Source organism: Neoarius graeffei, chromosome 21, assembly GCF_027579695.1.
Source record: "Neoarius graeffei isolate fNeoGra1 chromosome 21, fNeoGra1.pri, whole genome shotgun sequence".
Classification (NCBI taxonomy): Eukaryota; Metazoa; Chordata; class Actinopteri; order Siluriformes; family Ariidae; genus Neoarius; species Neoarius graeffei.
Window position 1 is genome coordinate 31,600,381 of NC_083589.1, and position 6,000 is coordinate 31,606,380.

The 6,000-nt window shown below is 44.1% G+C and overlaps 1 protein-coding gene across 3 annotated transcripts in view; it reads right to left on the reverse strand.

Moving 5' to 3' along the window:
- Window positions 1-5,685, reverse strand: part of sfmbt2 (Scm like with four mbt domains 2) — a 152,183-nt gene extending 146,498 nt beyond the window's left edge. For all 3 annotated transcript variants that reach the window (XM_060902974.1, XM_060902972.1, XM_060902973.1), the window contains exon 1: window positions 5,514-5,685. The gene's annotated coding sequence lies outside the window, so the exon portion shown is untranslated. The remainder of the gene's footprint in view (window positions 1-5,513) is intronic.
- Between the last annotated feature and the right edge of the window lie 315 nt (window positions 5,686-6,000).

Sequence of the window (6,000 nt, forward strand, 5' to 3'; positions counted from 1 at the left end):
ATACTAACCTAACCGCATGTCTTTGCACTGTGGGGGAAACCGGAGCACCCGGAGGAAACCCACGCAGACACGGGGAGAACATGCAAACTCAACACAGAAAGGCCCTCGCCAGCCACTGGGCTCGAACCCAGAACCTTCTTGCTGTGAGGCGACCATGCTAACCACAACACCACCGTGCCGCCGTTTACATTCTGTAGATCATAAGTCAACACTGCAGCTGTAACAGTGTAAGCGTGAGTTAAACATTTAAAGCAGCACTGTAATGTATGTCGTCATTCTGAATTAAACATTAGGGCTTAATTCAGCAATGTAAGACTTGTTACTCTGTGTAGTATCTCAGAAAGTGATTGAGGATTATTCTTTTTGATCATTTTATTTTGTTAATTATAGGATAGTATTTCTTCCCAAGTGTTTTTGAATAGCATGGTGGGAAACACTGTGTATTTTCTGAATGCTTGATATTATTATCCATAATCTAGCACCGCACATTTTAGATCATCATCATCATCGTGTTCCTTTTTCTGGAGATTTTTGCTGTGTTCACACTTATACCGGTACGATAGTGGTATAACTGTATCGATACAAAGTATACCGGTACAGTTTAGCGCATCTGTCCACACTAGCGAGAAATGTTTGCGGTTTTCTTTCACGGTAGTTGAAATGCGCGTGCGCAAAATGTTTCCGTGGTTACCGAGTAACTTCCTTCCGAGAATATATGGCGGATGAAACAACGCGTGTGTGCTTTTTGTTGTCAATGTACAGTCTGTATTCCTGGTGGTCATTTATTCAGTCGAATCGTATAAAACGCGCGAGGCAGTTGAGAAAGAAACAAACGAATCTCCGTTCTTCACTATTTTATTCAGCGAAGACATCAATTGAGGTGTGTGACTTTGCACATGCGCATTATATTTGTATCGATACAGAGCCGCTTCATCTGTCCACACTACGCGAAGCGCTACAGTACCGGTACTGTACTGGTATGAAACCCATACATTTGTGGGTTTCGTACCGATACAGTTATACCGCTACAGTACCGGTATAGTTGCTAGTGTGGACAGGTGTTGCGGTACGAAAGTAGTTTCGTATCGGTACAAAATCCCTAGTGTGGACAGGGTATTTGACTCCTTATGGTGCGTCTATTGTATCCAATAGACGCTGAAATTTTGTCCTATCCATCATCATTCTCCTTATCTGTGGGGCATCTATCCCCAACAGTCTCCAACCTCATCCAACTTGTGGAATGTTCGTCAAAAAGTATCTGTTTCCTTATGTCTCCATTATCCATCCTGCAGACATGCGCCAGGTATTTTAATCACTGGTATAAGCAGAAGGACTTGATTGGTTTTGTCTCAGTATGCGGTGTAGGTCTGCATTTGAGAGTTTGAATCTTCTTGCATTCTTTATTTTAGAACATTTGCCTTTGAATACAACATTGTTGTCTTTAAATCCCCTTCCTCACTGAACATGTGTTTGGTTAGGGTATTAGAGCTCATTTGCAATTTCATACTACATGAATGGTTAAGATCAATCTCAATACAATCCAATACAATTGTTTTTCTTTTTAAATATATTTAGAGTATAGATTATAGACAGTCATTTTATTCTTGGTTGAACAGAATTTTACAAAATTGATTATTAACAATAATTTCCCAATATTTCTTCTTCTTTTTTTTTTTTTTTAACATCTTTCTCCGGGCGGCACGGTGGTGTAGTGGTTAGCGCTGTCGCCTCACAGCAAGAAGGTCCTGGGTTCGAGCCCCGGGGCCAGCGAGGGCCTTTCTGTGTGGAGTTTGCATGTTCTCCCCGTGTCCGCGTGGGTTTCCTCCGGGTGCTCCGGTTTCCCCCACAGTCCAAAGACATGCAGGTTAGGTTAACTGGTGACTCTAAATTGACCGTAGGTGTGAATGTGAGTGTGAATGGTTGTCTGTATCTATGTGTCAGCCCTGTGATGACCTGGCGACTTGTCCAGGGTGTACCCCGCCTTTCGCCCGTAGTCAGCTGGGATAGGCTCCAGCTTGCCTGCGACCCTGTAGAAGGATAAAGCGGCTAAAGATAATGAGATGAGATGAGATGAGACATCTTTCTCCCCGGGCGGCACGGTGGTGTAGTGGTTAGCGCTGTCGCCTCACAGCAAGAAGGTCCTGGGTTCGAGCCCCGTGGCCGGTGAGGGCCTTTCTGTGTGGAGTTTGCATGTTCTCTCCGTGTCCGCGTGGGTTTCCTCCGGGTGCTCCGGTTTCCCCCACAGTCCAAAGACATGCAGGTTAGGTTAACTGGTGACTCTAAATTGACCGTAGGTGTGAGTGTGAATGGTTGTCTATGTGTCAACCCTGTGATGACCTGGCGACTTGTCCAGGGTGTACCCCGCCTTTCTCCCGTAGTCAGCTGGGATAGGCTCCAGCTTGCCTGCGACCCTGTGGAAGGATAAAGCGGCTACAGATAATGAGATGAGATCTTTCTCCCCACTTCTATGTGGAGTCAGTGTGGTTAGGTTGACCTGATAGGGTTAAGGATCTTGTCCAAGACCCCAACAGTGACAGCTTGGCAGAGCTGGAGCTCGAACCCCAACCTTCACTGTCAGAAATAGGGGTACAACAGGAATCTAATTTACACTACTGTACTGCCTAGGGCTCATTATTGGACCTCAATGTAACTATGTGTACCTTCTAAGGACCAAAAAGGTACATATATATGTTCTCAGGTAGTATATAAAGGGTATAAATAAGTACCTTAGACTACTAGGGTACTCCCCCAGTGACAGTTGTACCCCTAAAGATACAATAACGTAGGTCAGAGCAGGGAGACTTGAGACAAGTTTTCAGCTTTTGTAGATTGTGTGAAATTCTTTGCAGGTTGCATCACATTCATATTACATTAGAAAGGATTTACCTCTTATACCCTTTTACCACAACATTAGTTTCTCAGCTTGGCACATATACCGGCCTTCAGGCTTCACTTTTTCTGTTGTTATTTTCTGCAGGGAGACACGAGACATTGAGGGGAGACATGGGACGTTATGTTGGGAGACTTAGGACACAAAATACCTAGCTCAATCCTACAAGTTTAATTTTTATTTATGATCAAAACTTGTAACATATGAACTGTATAAACACATAATGCTGGTACAGCGATAGAAAAATGTCAGTTTACCCAAAACCTGACTCGACAAAACAGATCCATTCTCAAGAAGGAATGAAATAAGTTTAATCCTCAGGCAGGGACACGCCCACATTTTTAACACAAATTTTTAAACAATTTTATATTTGTAAACCACAAGAAAAAAAACCCCTGTAACATCATGAACTGTCCCAACTCTCCCATCTGGGCATTTTGAAAACAAGAAAAATCCTTAAAGGTTTTTTTTCCCCAGAATTTAAGTTTAATAAATAATACTATATCTGGTAACTCGAGGCTACATACTTTAATTCCTAACAAATCCCCAATTCACCAGCATAATTCACACCATAATTACACCATAGAATGGAGGTGGAGCTGAAGGAGAAAATACCAAAGAAAGTTTTCGTTGATAAAAATACTGAACTGCACAAACCTTACTGCAGTGTTCAGCTTTATGACTCCAAACGAAGTCAGTTACTCTAAGCGGTGACATTTAACTCTAAAACCTGATTGGTTTTTGAAATTAACTGATGGGAGTACAAACTGGGGGCGGCACGGTGGTGTAGTGGTTAGCGCTGTCGCCTCACAGCAAGAAGGTCCTGGGTTCGAGCCCCGTGGCCAGTGAGGGCCTTTCTGTGTGGAGTTTGCATATTCTCCCCGTGTCTGCGTGGGTTTCCTCCGGGTGCTCCGGTTTCCCCCACAGTCCAAAGACATGCAGGTTAGGTTAACTGGTGACTCTAAATTGACCGTAGGTGTGAATGTGAGTGTGAATGGTTGTCTGTGTCTATGTGTCAGCCCTGTGATGACCTGGCGACTTGTCCAGGGTGTACCCCGCCTTTCGCCCGTAGTCAGCTGGGATAGGCTCCAGCTTGCCTGCGACCCTGTAGAACAGGATAAAGCAGCTACATAATAATGAGATGATAATGAGAATACAAACTGTCCCAGGTCTCCCTTGTCCCAAATTTCCCTGCTCTCCTCATGCTTACTCATCTTTAAATGTAGAACCGAACGAGTGGCTACGCATAATGGATGGACGGATCTTTAAATGTTATCAATATTAAAGGCCGTTTATTCATAAGGATTTTCTTTTTGTCCATGTTCTGCATCCATGCTGAACGCCTGCCAAAAATCTGCCCAATATCAAAATCAGTTCCCGTCCTGCATGTTCAGAATGTGAGTTTGATGCCATTTCTGGCTGCCCATCAGACCTCAAAATTATTTTAAACACATCTGTAACATGAGCTGTCTTTTCTTACTGGACCGTTTTATTGCACAAGGAGTGCATGGAGACTCCAGCAGACATGTTGAGAACGCATGCGCGAAAGCAGTCAGGTTTACAGGACGATTATTTGTATTGAAACGGGAAAACGAACCGTCCCAGGTCTCCCCTGTTTGAAGTTTTCCCCCGCTCTCCCCAGCGTCTTAATTATGATGATGAGGTATTAAAGAGAAATGTTGGGAATTCCTGCAAGCTACTACCCTTGTGTGTGTGTGTGTGTGTGTGTGTGTGTGTGTGTGTGTGTGTGTGAGCGCGCGCGCGCACACACACACACACTTTCAAACTATTGCAGCAGAAAAAAACTCCCTCAGTGTCTCCTGGCCTTCATTTCTCATTTCATTGATTAAAGCTGGTTAAGCTGCAGGTAAAGAAACAGAAACTGACCGCTTCACCTGCGCCGCTTCATTTTTTCCCTCTTCAAACATTCCATGTGCACTTTAACCACCTGAGCGCCATGTTTCCGCCGACTGCCGCCTTTTATCTCTCTCTCTCTCTCTCTCTCTCTCATATATTAAAGACTGCAGGGAACTTTCCCACCTTCTCACCCCATCATTCCACCTTCGAAACCGAAACGAGATCAAACTGTTCTGGACTATTAAACCCTTAGCGCTCACTAAGCCCGCACTCAGCACTCAGGGACTCGAACACATGCACTACACCCGCAGTAATTGTGTTTGTGCTCCACTCAAACATCCAGTGAGCTGCTGCTGCTGCTGCTGTCATCCGAATTGAAACCGCTCGCGATATACCGTAAACACACACTCTTTCACTAACACACACACACACACACACACACACTGTTTCACTAACACACACACACTGTTTCACTAATACACACACACTGTTTCACTAACACACACACACAGGACTGTACTGTTATTAATGTTATTAAAGACTGTTAAACTATTTATTTATTTATTTATTTATTTGGCTATTTTTATTTATTTATTTATTTTATTTTATTTTTCCGAAGGAAAGCGGAAAAGCTCCGCGGTGCCGACAAAATGTTTGTGTCGGCGGTAGAGCCCGGTGCACAGCCGGAAATCCAGCGACACAAACGCGGACATTGTAATAAAGAAGCCGCTGGTGATTGCGCACATTCAGCGCGTTTCTCATTTACCTTAATGAAGTTTCTTCAAGCGTCGGAAATTCGGCAGATTCCCCCTTTCTTTCCTCCTCCGGCTGAAGCTCTCTCTCTCTCTCTCTCTCTCTCTGCAATATGGCATCCCGCATCTGCGCATGTCCTACACTCAAATCTTCACATTATTTTCTCTGAGCCACAACTCCCGCAGTAAACCTCACGGAGAAAAAAAAAAGAAGAAGAAAAAAAACATTTTCCCACTCGATTATAAATAGAAACGAGCAAAACAGCCTCCTCCTCCTCCCCTCCTCTTCCTTATTCTCATCTTCCTCCTGTTCCTCATCATCATCTTCCTCCTCCATCCCTTCTTCATCCTCTTCATTCTGTTCCTCATCATCATCTTCCTCCTGTTCATCATCATCTTCATCCTCCACCCCTTCTTCCTCCTCTTCCTCCTGTTCATCATCTTCCTCCTGTTCATCATCATCTTCATCCTCCACCCCTTATTCCTCCTCTTCCTCCTGTT